Below are 12,619 nucleotides of genomic sequence, written 5' to 3' on the forward strand. Positions count from 1 at the left end.
ATTTTTGTGGTGTGTTGCATTTTAAACACGTTCAATGACAGCCAACTGATTCGTTGGTGGATTTCCTGAACAGAGTACAGTTCTAGAAGATTTCGTTATTAATTACATATTTTTTTAAAAAAAACATTATAGTTACAGAAAATCACATCTACTACAGTAAACCTCGGATATATCGGATTCAATTGTTCCCACTGGTTTTGTCCGATATAAGCGAAATCCGTTATATGCGTATACCGGAAAATGTCCGTTTTACGCATATATTGGATTTATATCCGGTATATGCGTAAATCGGATTTTATCCGTTATAAAAAAGGCACTTCCTTGACTATGTACCTGGCAACGCTGCAAACGCTGCAAATGACGTCGGCGAATCGGAGCGCCACGATGCGGCCATCCGATATATGCGAGGGAAATTGGAGATTTTGTCCGAAATAGGCGAAATCCGTTATAAAAAAATCTGATATATGCAATGAATTTTTATTGGAAATGCATTACAGAAAAATTGGTTCTTTTTTTTATCTGTCCGTTGTGAGCGAATTTCCGATATATCCGAGTCCGATATATCCGAGGTTTACTGTACTACAAGAGAGGAGAAATATGATAAGTTACAACAGTTGTTGGGGCTAATAACTATAAAAGCAATCTTCATTTGCTAAATGTACTGCAAAAAAGGTCAGTAAGGATAATTCATAATGCCGCCTACAGAGAACATACTAACTCCTTATTTCTAAAATCACAAATACTTCAACTTGCTGATATAGTTCATCTTCAAACAGCTAAAATAATGCATAAGGCTAAAAATAACCAATTAGCTAAAAATGTCATTAAATACTTCTCTACAAGAGAGGAGAAATATGATCTCAGGGAAGAAGTACATTTGAAACACTTCTATGCTAGGACTACGTTATGCTAGCCATAGCATTTCAGTATGTGGAAATTGAAATTTGTAAAAATTAAAATTTTTGTTGTTATGAAATTAAAATTAAAATTAAAATTAAAATTAAAATTAAAATTAAAATTAAAATTAAAATTAAAATTAAAATTAAAATTAAAATTAAAATTAAAATTAAAATTAAAATTAAAATTAAAATTAAAATTAAAATTAAAATTAAAATTAAATTATATTAGGAAAGCAGGAAGTGAACAAATGTAACAGTTACTGATTGTAAAAGTACCAGATGGAGGGGTAGGATTTAATAAGCTTTGCTTCTTCCTACTCCTTTTGGACATGTGGAACTGGGAACTGATTATGGGATGCACTCAATTGTAATCTGATGCATGTTCAAATGAAATAAAACCATTACCATTACCATTACCATTACCATTACCATTACCATTACACACAAAATTCTCATTTAAACAGTGCAGTCTGCACCGCTTTTGTGCTTGTTAAAAATTGCACAATCGCTCATAGCACAAATAGTATGTGCAATTTTTTATGTTTGTTATTTGGAATCTGGAAGTATATCAGCCCTTAAGACGTGATGCACCATTGTGCTGGCAAACCTGCTGCTTCATACTACAGAATGAAGAAGTTGGTACCTGCCAAAGTACAAGACTCTCTCGAAATGTTATACGAGAACAGGACAGCAGCCCAGATGAGACTCAACTGGGCGCAAAATTTACAGATAACGCCCTCCGGATTTCCTGAGATGCTAAATCTCCACCGTGCTCACATCACAGCTTCATTTCAGGAGTCCTCAGGCATCCACCGTATGTGTGACTTACAAGCATGAGCTCATAAAACCGGTCAGAAAACACTAAGCCAAATCAAGGGAAGAGCATGGGAGCCAGATTTAGAGAGACAAATCCATCTCCACAGGCTAAGACTGCTGTAACCACCTTTCCACTGGACTCTCCGCACAGGCTGTAAAACACCCAGAATGCTGCTGCTGCTGCTGAGTCCTGACTAGAACCAGGTAATATAACGTTAGTAGTCACTGCACTGGCTTCAATAGACTTGAATAGGGGTCTTTTCACGGTCTTGCGGCAAATTACTTCTCTGACATGTTACAAAATGTAGGAAATTCCATATTCGAATGAAGGTACAAAGCGAGTGATAAGGGTACACACTTTATTATTAAAAAAAAATAAACAAAAAAAAACTTACATTGTATTATGGAAAGCAGGAAGTGAACAAATGTAATAGTTACTGATTGTAAAAGTACCAGATGGAGGGGTAGGATTTAATGAGCTTTGCTTCTTCCTACTCCTTTTGGACATGTGGAACTGGGAACTGATTATGGGATGCACTCAATTGTAATCTGATGCATGTTCAAATGAAATAAAACCATTACCATTACCATTACCATTACCATTACCATTACCATTACCATTACCATTACCATTACCATTACCAAATATACTAAATAGCTTAGCATTGGTTTGGTGTCTTTTTCTCCCCATTATACCTTCTCTTTGCTGTTTTTCCTTTCTGTTGCTCCATATTTTTGGTAGGTGTATGTGTGGAAGTGAAAAGAAGGTGATTTCACTTCTAAGCAGAGGAGGGAGAGACACAGGAAAAAAGCAAGTGATGAATCGCCCCCACCGTCTGTAGCATTCGCATCTTCTTCTACTTCTTCCTCTCCCCCCATTCTTGACCCAAATCTAATGCGACAGGTCTTATTTTCACTGTAACCTCCCTCTCGCACATGCACACCTCCTCCTACCATCCGTCCTCCCGTCGTCGCTACTGCAAAAGTCGTGCACCACCCTTCTATTTTTATCACTTTGTCCTTGAATTATAATCCCTGAACATTGCCATGATGCATTAGGGATCCATAAAAGAGTAGGAGAAAATATGCATACCGAGTTTGCGTGTGTGTGTGCATGGCTACCGATTTACCGCAGCAAATATTTCTCTCATTAATGAGGTGAAATGGAGGCAGCATTAAACAAATGTAATGCGAACAGATAAGGCTGTTCTTTCCATTCCCATCACACACACACACACACCACACACACACACCACACACACACGTCTTAGAAAGTTATCCACTGTAGCCAATTAGCATGACTGCTCCGTCTACACTTCGACCCCCTCTTCCGTATTCAGTCGTCCGTCTCATCTTTTCCCTCTCCACCCCCCCTCCTCTCACTGGCTCTCGTTCTCATTAGAAGCAGCGATGGAACATCAAATTTGCTCCACACTGTGAAGTATAGCTACAGTTATATCGTCAGATTGTTGCGGTATATATACGTACGGGAACAGGCAATATGGAATTCCAGGCATGTGCCGAAATAACAGTAATGTCTGAAATAGTACATTTATGGATAAATACAAAAAAATGCTAACAAATGTATTTTATTAATGACACTGTTTTCAGTGTTCAGTATCTTGCCCAAGGATACTTCGACATGATCACAGCAGGATTGGAGAATCGAACCCGCAAAGTTCAGGTTGGGAGTCGACCACTCCACCAGCGGAGCCACGCCCCCCCCCCCACCAAATATTCTCAAATAGCAATATTTCTGTTGCTTGGTTAATATGGAAGTCTGTTATGTAAATGGAACATTGTTAGCTAGCTCATATTAACCCGTTTTTGAAGTATGTGTTCATGTTTTACATAAGGATTGTGAATGATGAAAATTCCAAAAAAGTGCACAAATTTTCTAAAATTCTAAATTAACAAGTACATACGTTAGTCATTTCACTGAAGGAGCTGCCTGTTTTTTATGACTGTATTTTATATGTGCCAAATGTGGCCCGCAGGACACTAGTTTGAGGCCCCCCCACCTTGATATGAAAGTTTAATGTTAGTGCGGCCCGCGCAAGTTTGATATGGATGCTGTATGGTATCATGTACCCAGAAAAAATTATTACGTTTGATTCATGTTCATGTTAAAGGTTAAATAACTGTTAATAGTTATCCTCCCTATCCGTGTGGAAGTGGTAAGTTTTTGGGTTTTTAAGTTTAAAGGAAATAACTTGAAGGCTACCGTTTAGGTCGCTAGCTCTCTAGTTTGCGAGTTAGCATGTGTCTCAAGACCAGGGGTCTCAAACACGCGGCCCGCGGGCCAAATGTGGCCCGCAGGACACTAGTTTGAGGCCCCCGCCTTGATATGAAAGTTTAATGTTAGTGCGGCCCGCGCAAGTTTGATATGGATGCTGTATGGTATCATGTACCCAGAAAAAATTATTACGTTTGATTCATGTTCATGTTAAAGGTTAAATAACTGTTAATAGTTATCCTCCCTATCCGTGTGGAAGTGGTAAGTTTTTGGGTTTTTAAGTTTAAAGGAAATAACTTGAAGGCTACCGTTTAGGTCACTAGCGCTCTAGTTTGCGAGTTAGCATGTGTCTCAAGACCAGGGGTCTCAAACACGCGGCCCGCGGGCCAAATGTGGCCCGCAGGACACTAGTTTGAGGCCCCCGCCTTGATATGAAAGTTTAATGTTAGTGCGGCCCGCGCAAGTTTGATATGGATGCTGTATGGTATCATGTACCCAGAAAAAATTATTACGTTTGATTCATGTTCATGTTAAAGGTTAAATAACTGTTAATAGTTATCCTCCCTATCCGTGTGGAAGTGGTAAGTTTTTGGGTTTTTAAGTTTAAAGGAAATAACTTGAAGGCTACCGTTTAGGTCGCTAGCGCTCTAGTTTGCGAGTTAGCATGTGTCTCAAGACCAGGGGTCTCAAACACGCGGCCCGCGGGCCAAATGTGGCCCGCAGGACACTAGTTTGAGGCCCCCGCCTTGATATGAAAGTTTAATGTTAGTGCGGCCCGCGCAAGTTTGATATGGATGCTGTATGGTATCATGTACCCAGAAAAAATTATTACTTTGATTAATGTTCATGTTAAAGGTTAAATAACTGTTAATAGTTATCCTCCGTATCTGTGTGGAAGTGGTAAGTTTTTGGCTATTTAAGTTTAAAGGAAATAACTTGAAGGCTACCGTTTAGGTCGCTAGCTGTCTAGTTTGCGAGTTAGCATGTGTCTCAAGACCCTGCAGTTGCGCAATATGTTGTAAATAAAAAGAGTATAAATGTGGCTATAGTCGTGTTTTGTCATGTCTACAGGGCTCTAATAATGCTTTGTTCATTTTAATCTGAAAAAAAATTATTACTGACTGATTGATTTTCTTTATTCTTGATTTGTTTATTTATTTTTCATCTTATTTTGTGTAGAAAAATAAAAATTAAGATATTTGAGAACAGTGGAATGTTTTATCAGAGCTTTTCTTGTAGAAAATGGAAACCAAAGCAAAGTTATTAATTTTTCTGTTTTTAATAAATGCGTTTTTTTTTTTTTTGGAAAACCTTATGCGGCCCAGTCTCGCCCAGACCCTAGCTCCAGTGGTCCCCAAGTGAATTGAGTTTGAGACCCCTGATTTAAAGGTTTATTTCATAGTTTTTTCACTTTTCTGACCTATAAATGTAGTTATAATGTTGTATTCTGGTGTTAAACCATGCCAAAGTTTCAGAAAATGAGGTTTGCGCATTTGGAAGTGAGCATTGAAAGAAGTTTGTGATGGCTCAAAACCCTTGGTTTCAGAAGGCGTGGTAAAAGTGTCCCTTTGTGATGTCACAGAGGACGGGCTTCCTTATATGGACGTGGCTGTAAGCCCGATGAACTCTTCCCTCCCCTGAGCTTTTCTTCTCTGTTTATGAAACAAGCTCAGTCAGAAGTTATCGTATTTGGTTATTTATTTGGCAAGAGAAAAATGTTCATTTGTCAAAAGCATTTCACACAGAACATGAACGTTAAATATCCGCCAAAAATTGTTACTGGAGCAGCACGTTCTCGCCAGGAAAGGTGCATTCATTTTGGATATGGTGTGCATCCATGCGGCGCCCTCATGTCCAGCTTCTGAACTCCACCCCACCAACCACCACCTTTGACAAAGTGTGTCCGACAATGAAAGTTTGGGTGGTTGGGGAACCTTTTAAATATTTTAAAATACTGCAAGAATGCCGCTTTTAGAGAATTGGTTTCGTTATTTATTATGTAAAATTCATGTCTACATGGAAAACCCTTAAGTGTATAATCAAATAATAATAGTAATAATAACAATAATCAAAGAGATTCACATACATAGTTTCCAATGTATACTGCATACAACCATTTTTTTGACATTGGAATTTCTTGTTTACCTTTTTAAAAATCATGATTAACCAACGCAACCACAGATATCCCCTTATTTTGGCTGTCTGAAGACCTGGAAAGCTTTCTGTTATTGTGTTATTCGGGTTATTGTGTGTAGCTGCTCTACAAGAGTCTATATATTCTAAATAGTCTAAATATTTGAAAATACTGCAAGAATGCCGCTTTTAAAGAATTGGCTTCTTTATTGTATTATGTAAGATTAATGTCTACATGGAAAATTAAGTGTATACTCAAATAATAATAATAATAATAACAATAATCAAAGAGATTGACATCCCTAGTTTCCAATGTCTACTGCATACAACCATTTTTTTGACATTGAAATTTCTTGTTTACCTTTTTAAAAATCACGATTAACCAACGCAACCACAGCTATCCCCTTATTTTGGTTGTCTGAAGACCTGGAAAGCTTTCTGTGCGGGTTATTGTGTGTAGCTGCTCTATAAGAGTCTACTACTTGATGCGAAGAGCTGAAAATTAGCATAATTGTTTATTTTTATTTTTTTTTAAAAGTGTTTTTATTACGCCTGAAAGTTTGGGTAGTTGGGGAACCTTTTAAATATTTGAAAATACTGCAAGAATGCCGCTTTTAGAGAATTGGTTTCGTTATTTATTATGTAAAATTCATGTCTACATGGAAAACCATTAAGTGTATAATCAAATAATAATAATAATAATAACAATAATCAAAGAGATTGACATCCCTAGTTTCCAATGTATACTGCATACAACCATTTTTTTGACATTGGAATTTCTTGTTTACCTTTTTAAAAATCACGATTAACCAACGCTACCACAGATATCCCCTTATTTTGGCTGTCTGAAGACCTGGAAAGCTTTCTGTTATTGTGTTATTCGGGTTATTGTGTGTAGCTGCTCTACAAGAGTCTATATATTCTAAATAGTCTAAATATTTGAAAATACTGCAAGAATGCCGCTTTTAGAGAATTGGCTTCTTTATTTTATTAAGTAAGATTAATGTCTACATGGAAAATTAAGTGTATACTAAAATAATAATAATAATAATAACAATAATCAAAGAGATTGACATCCCTAGTTTCCAATGTATACTGCATACAACCATTTTTTTGACATTGAAATTTCTTATTTACCTTTTTAAAAATCACGATTAACCAACGCAACCACAGCTATCCCCTTATTTTGGCCGTATGAAGACCTGGAAAGCTTTCTGTGCGGGTTATTGTGTGTAGCTGCTCTATAAGAGTCTACTACTTGATGCAAAGAGCTATAAATTAGCACAATTTTTTATTTAATTTTCTTTTAAGTGTTTTTATTACGCCTGAAAGTTTGGGTAGTTGGGGAACCTTTTAAATATTTGAAAATACTGCAAGAATGCCACTTTTAGAGAATTGGTTTCGTTATTTATTATGTAAAATTCATGTCTACATGGAAAACCATTAAGTGTATAATCAAATAATAATAATAATAATAACAATAATCAAAGAGATTCACATACATAGTTTCCAATGTATACTGCATACAACCATTTTTTTGACATTGGAATTTCTTGTTTACCTTTTTAAAAATCACGATTAACCAACGCAACCACAGCTATCCCCTTATTTTGGCTGTCTGAAGACCTGGAAAGCTTTCTGTTATTGTGTTATTCGGGTTATTGTGTGTAGCTGCTCTACAAGAGTCTATATATTCTAAATGGTCAAAATATTTGAAAATACTGCAAGAATGCCGCTTTTAGAGAATTGGTTTCGTTATTTATTATGTAAAATTCATGTCTACATGGAAAACCATTAAGTGTATAATCAAATAATAATAATAATAATAATAACAATAATCAAAGAGATTGACATCCCTAGTTTCCAATGTATACTGCATACAACCATTTTTTCGACATTGAAATTTCTTGTTTACCTTTTTAAAAATCACGATTAACCAACGCAACCACAGCTATCCCCTTATTTTGTTCATATAAATCAATAAATCAAGACAAAAATGAAATTAAACAGATCAGAAAAACAGCAAGACATGAATATAGTCGGCAAAAAGAGGAGAGATTTGCGGCGAAGACGGCGGCACTGAGCTGTTTTCTAACCCCTAAGTATGCCAAAGCGGATGGATTATCACAGCATGCCAGGCGATGCTTTTTAGGACTTTGTTTCTGTGACACCGTGACGTTTGCTTTGTGTCCCTGACAGCGTGTGCGTGTGCGTGCATGTGTGTGTGTGACATCCAGGCATCTGTTTCCTCCTGGAAAAGGTTAATTACATCTCCACTGCCTGACTGGACGTGTGATGCATAATCACAAACACTAATGAGACCTACAGTATGCATGTGTGCATGAGTGGACGTCTTTGTTGCAGCCACGACGAGACGCAATCTCCAACCTCCACATGTACGCAGTCCAACAGGTGACAGCTGAAAGGGCGGCAGTTTTATTTATGAAGAGTTGCTCCCACCGGAGGACATTAGTTGATGGGTCTGCTAGAGCTGTTTGTAATTACTTGCCTGTCCATTAATGAGATAGAGACGTTCGGGTGTCTGAGGAGGGAATTCTTCCAACCCCTTGTTCCTCATCCTGACCCTTGACTCCTATCTTCACACTTGAGCGATGCTGCTGATTGAACAGCTGCTCAGCTTTCGATCGCGTGAAAATCGAGATAGGCTCCGTGGGTGAATTTGCAAATGGCTGCCTAGTTTGTCGAGTTGGGAGCATTGATCCCGTTCTAAACACTAGAAGAAGTTTAAGAGTTCAAATATTCATTCATTCTGGAGCCTATCCCAGCTGTCTTTGAGGCGTGAGGCGGGGTACAACCTGGACTGGTGGCCAGCCAATCACAGGGCACATATAGACAAACAACCATTCACACTCTCATTCATACCTATGGACAATTTGGAGTGGCTAATTAACCTAGCATGTTTTTGGAATGTGGGAGGAAACCGGAGTACCCGGAGAAAACCCACGCATGCATGAGGAGAACATGCAAACTCCACACAGATGGCTGAGGGTGGAATTGAACCCAGAGACCACCGTGCAGCCAATGAAAAACATTAATTAATTCATTCATTTTCTCCCGCTTTTCCTCACGAGGGTCGCGGAGGGTGCTGGAGCCTATCCCAGCTGTCTTCGGGCGAGAGGCGGGGTACACCCTGGACTGGTGGCCAGCCAATCACAGGGCACATATAGACAAACAACCATTCACACTCACATTCATACCTATGGACAATTCGGAGTCGCTAATTAACCTAGCATGTTTTTGGAATGTGGGAGGAAACCGGAATACCCGGAGAAAACCCACGCATGCACGGGGAGAACATGCAAACTTCACACAGAGATGGCCGAGGGTGGAATTGAACCCTGGTCTCCTAGCTGCTAACCACTCATGCAGCCTTGATGAATTTATTTTTAATCAAGCCAAGTGGGAGGAGGTAGAGGATGAAGAGAAGAGGACAAAGCATTGAACCTTGAGGGACGCCTTGGGAGAGGAGGAGTAGTAACCACTCGACCGCCGTGGCGCCTTCATGTAATTGTATTATTATTTATATACGCTATATTGTTTGTAAGTATGTTGTTGGAATTTCGAAAACGCGAACGGTGAATTCGAAAAAATCTGCAACATATCCGGATGTGACATCATGAGGCTAACAAATGTTAGCAAAAGCAGAGTAAACACTTCTGAGGTAGATCATCAACTTGGTATATTTTTCATCAAAATAGTACTCATGCCAAAATGTGTTGCTGCTGGATGTTCACTGTATCTGAGCAATAAGACAAAAGTTCAATATTAGCGAAGAGAGCAACAGACAAGATGGCCGCCCAAATTGAGTTCCTGTCCTTTGTGGTCATCATCTCACTGACGACTGCTTCAAAGCAGCATATTTATAAAAAGCATTTGGCTTGAAAAAGGATGCTATTTTATTGGCACACAGGCAAAAATATCACACCCTTCCCACGCACACACACATGAACGTGATATCCACCTCCCTGTGGGACAAAAACTGGCTCCAAACTAACAGCATTGCTTGTTTGTTTTAAACACAAATTATCATTGTGGTAAAAAGTCACATTTGGAGTCAAATTGAATCAATTTGACAGCAGTTTTACAGACTAGGGTTGGAACTTATTGGCTCAATAGGGGGGTTGGCAACCCTATGTGACACGATTGTTTTGGTTCCAATTCAGCGTGGAGCTTCAATTTGACAGCAGTTTTACAGACTAGGGTTGGACCGTATTGGCTCAATGGGGGGTTGGCAACCCTATGAGACACGATTTTTTGGTTCCAATTCAACGTGGAGCTTCAATTTGACAGCAGTTTTACAGACTAGGGTTGGAACGTATTGGCTCAATAGGGGGGTTGGCAACCCTACGTGACACGATTGTTTTGGTTCCAATTCAGTGTGGAGCTTCAATTTGACAGCAGTTTTACAGGCTAGAGTTGGAACTTATTGGCTCAATAGGGGGGTTGGCAACCCTACGTGGCACGATTGTTTTGGTTCCAATTCAGTGTGGAGCTTCAATTTGACAGCAGTTTTACAGACTAGGGTCGGAACGTATTGGCTCAATAGGGGGGTTGGCAACCCTATGTGACACGATTGTTTTGGTTCCAATTCAGCGTGGAGCTTCAATCTGACAGCAGTTTTACAGACTAGGGTTGAATAGGGGGGTTGGCAACCCTACGTGGCACGATTGTTTTGGTTCCAATTCAGCGTGGAGCTTCAATTTGACAGCAGTTTTACAGACTAGGGTTGGAACTTATTGGCTCAATAGGGGGGTTGGCAACCCTATGTGACACGATTGTTTTGGTTCCAATTCGGTGTGGAGCTTCAATTTGACAGCAGTTTTACAGACTAGGGTTGGAACGTATTGGCTCAATAGGGGGGTTGGCAACCCTACGTGACACGATTGTTTTGGTTCCAATTCAGCGTGGCGCTTCAATTTGACAGCAGTTTTACAGACTAGGGTTGAATAGGGGGGTTGGCAACCCGACGTGGCACAATTGTTTTGGTTCCAATTCAGCGTGGAGCTTCAATTTGACAGAAGTTTTACAGACTAGGGTTGGAACGTATTGTCTCAATAGGGGGGTTGGCAACCCTACGTGACACGATTGTTTTGGTTCCAATTCAGTGTGGAGCTTCAATTTGACAGCAGTTTTACAGACTAGGGTTGGAACTTATTGGCTCAATCGGGGGGTTGGCAACCCTACCCGACACGATTGTTTTGGTTCCAATTCAGTGTGGAGCTTCAATTTGACAGCAGTTTTACAGACTAGGGTTGGAACGTATTGGCTCAATGGGGGGTTGGCAACCCTATGAGACACGATTTTTTGGTTCCAATTTAGCGTGGAGCTTCAATTTGACAGCAGTTTTACAGACTAGGGTTGGAACGTATTGGCTCAATAGGGGGTTGGCAACCCAATTGTTTTGGTTCCAATTCAGTGTGGAGCTTCAATTTGACAGCAGTTTTACAGGCTAGAGTTGGAACTTATTGGCTCAATAGGGGGGTTGGCAACCCTACGTGGCACGATTGTTTTGGTTCCAATTCAGTGTGGAGCTTCAATTTGACAGCAGTTTTACAGACTAGGGTTGGAACGTATTGGCTCAATAGGGGGGTTGGCAACCCTACGTGACACGATTGTTTTGGTTCCAATTCAGCGTGGAGCTTCAATTTGACAGCAGTTTTACAGACTAGGGTTGAATAGGGGGGTTGGCAACCCTACGTGGCACGATTGTTTTGGTTCCAATTCAGCGTGGAGCTTCAATTTGACAGCAGTTTTACAGACTAGGGTTGGAACTTATTGGCTCAATAGGGGGGTTGGCAACCCTATGTGACACGATTGTTTTGGTTCCAATTCGGTGTGGAGCTTCAATTTGACAGCAGTTTTACAGACTAGGGTTGGAACGTATTGGCTCAATAGGGGGGTTGGCAACCCTACGTGACACGATTGTTTTGGTTCCAATTCAGCGTGGCGCTTCAATTTGACAGCAGTTTTACAGACTAGGGTTGAATAGGGGGTTGGCAACCCGACGTGGCACAATTGTTTTGGTTCCAATTCAGCGTGGAGCTTCAATTTGACAGAAGTTTTACAGCCTAGGGTTGGAACGTATTGTCTCAATAGGGGGGTTGGCAACCCTACGTGACACGATTGTTTTGGTTCCAATTCAGTGTGGAGCTTCAATTTGACAGCAGTTTTACAGACTAGGGTTGGAACTTATTGGCTCAATCGGGGGGTTGGCAACCCTACCCGACACGATTGTTTTGGTTCCAATTCAGTGTGGAGCTTCAATTTGACAGCAGTTTTACAGACTAGGGTTGGAACGTATTGGCTCAATGGGGGGTTGGCAACCCTATGAGACACGATTTTTTGGTTCCAATTTAGCGTGGAGCTTCAATTTGACAGCAGTTTTACAGACTAGGGTTGGAACATATTGGCTCAATGGGGGGGTTGGCAACCCTACGTGACACGATTGTTTTGGTTCCAATTCAGTGTGGAGCTTCAATTTGACAGCAGTTTTACAGACTAGGGTTGGAACTTA

The 12,619-nt window shown here is 39.9% G+C and overlaps 1 protein-coding gene across 1 annotated transcript in view; it reads right to left on the bottom strand.

Annotated features, from left to right (window-relative positions):
* Positions 1-12,619, bottom strand: part of blacat1 (BLACAT1 overlapping LEMD1 locus) — a 35,673-nt gene that overhangs the window by 4,385 nt on the left and 18,669 nt on the right. The window lies entirely within an intron of this gene.

This window comes from Doryrhamphus excisus, linkage group LG18 (genome assembly GCF_037039965.1).
Source record: "Doryrhamphus excisus strain RoL-2023G ecotype Guam linkage group LG18, RoL_Dexc_Guam_v1.1, whole genome shotgun sequence".
Classification (NCBI taxonomy): domain Eukaryota; kingdom Metazoa; phylum Chordata; class Actinopteri; order Syngnathiformes; family Syngnathidae; genus Doryrhamphus; species Doryrhamphus excisus.